This window comes from Nannospalax galili, unplaced genomic scaffold, assembly GCF_000622305.1.
Source record: "Nannospalax galili isolate Female #2095 unplaced genomic scaffold, S.galili_v1.0 scaffold4160, whole genome shotgun sequence".
Classification (NCBI taxonomy): Eukaryota; Metazoa; Chordata; class Mammalia; order Rodentia; family Spalacidae; genus Nannospalax; species Nannospalax galili.
The window spans coordinates 5198-6249 of record NW_008346543.1 but is presented as its reverse complement, the minus strand read 5'-3'; positions in this window follow the sequence as shown (position 1 = coordinate 6249).

The following is a 1052-nucleotide window of genomic DNA, read 5'->3' as shown; positions in this document are numbered from 1 at the left end:
TTTGGGAATCTAATGCATCAATATCCGATTGGAAGAAAATATGGTAGTTGCAATTCTGACTGAGTTCCCATATGTTCATCAGATATTTTTTTGCTCTAATTTTATTTTCAATGTACTTCATTCCTGAAAACAGTTGCTCACAAATGTAGGTGCAGCCAAAAAACCAAGACATGAACAGTGGCGATTGTGAAACGAGAGATACACTGGAGAGACAGGACCTATAAAAGTTTAGTAAATAGGCATTATCAAGTTTTTCCTTCAGCTAACACAGCAATATACATTCCATCTGAAAATTGGCCGGTGACATATTTACATGGACTCAAATTTGAGTTGCAAATACATTAAAGTACTGATTATTTTCCTGTGAATGTTGAAATCCATTTTCAAGTTCTGTATCAAATTTAAAAGTAAAGTTGTACATTTTCAGTGTTCACAGGACTGTATTTAGCCAATATGTTGGAATGCATGCAATTGCCTTAATTTGAGCTTGCCGTAATTTCAGTTTTATTTGGAATTCTGTTATGATTTGAATTTTCATTATTATTTGTATGTGTATGAGTGTATTGCCTGCATGTGTGTAAGTGCATCCATATCATGCAATGCCCTTGGAGGTCAGAAGAGGGCATTGGATCCCCTGGAACTGGATGGAGTTACAGATGGTTGTTAACCACCATGTGGGTGCTAGAAATTGAACCCAGGTCCTCTGCAAAAGCAGCCAGTGCTCTTAACTGCTGAGCCATCTCTCTAAACCCTCTGTTATGATTTGAAACACTATATTGATAAGTTGGATTTCACCTTGAAGACATGTTTAACTCACTTAAATACATAAGTGGTTAAATCCACTAAAAATGTTAAGTCTGTAAGCTGGCTTTCATCATAATTTGGAAAAAAAATTGTTTTTAACACCATAAATGTCTGATAACATGTTTCAAATCATAAAATCTTTTCAACATTTGGCCTTGACCTAGCCATCTTACTTCCAAAAAGTAAATGATGTCACCACAGTCAGCATCAACACTTTAAAAGTTTCTGGAATTGGTCTCCTATTCAAG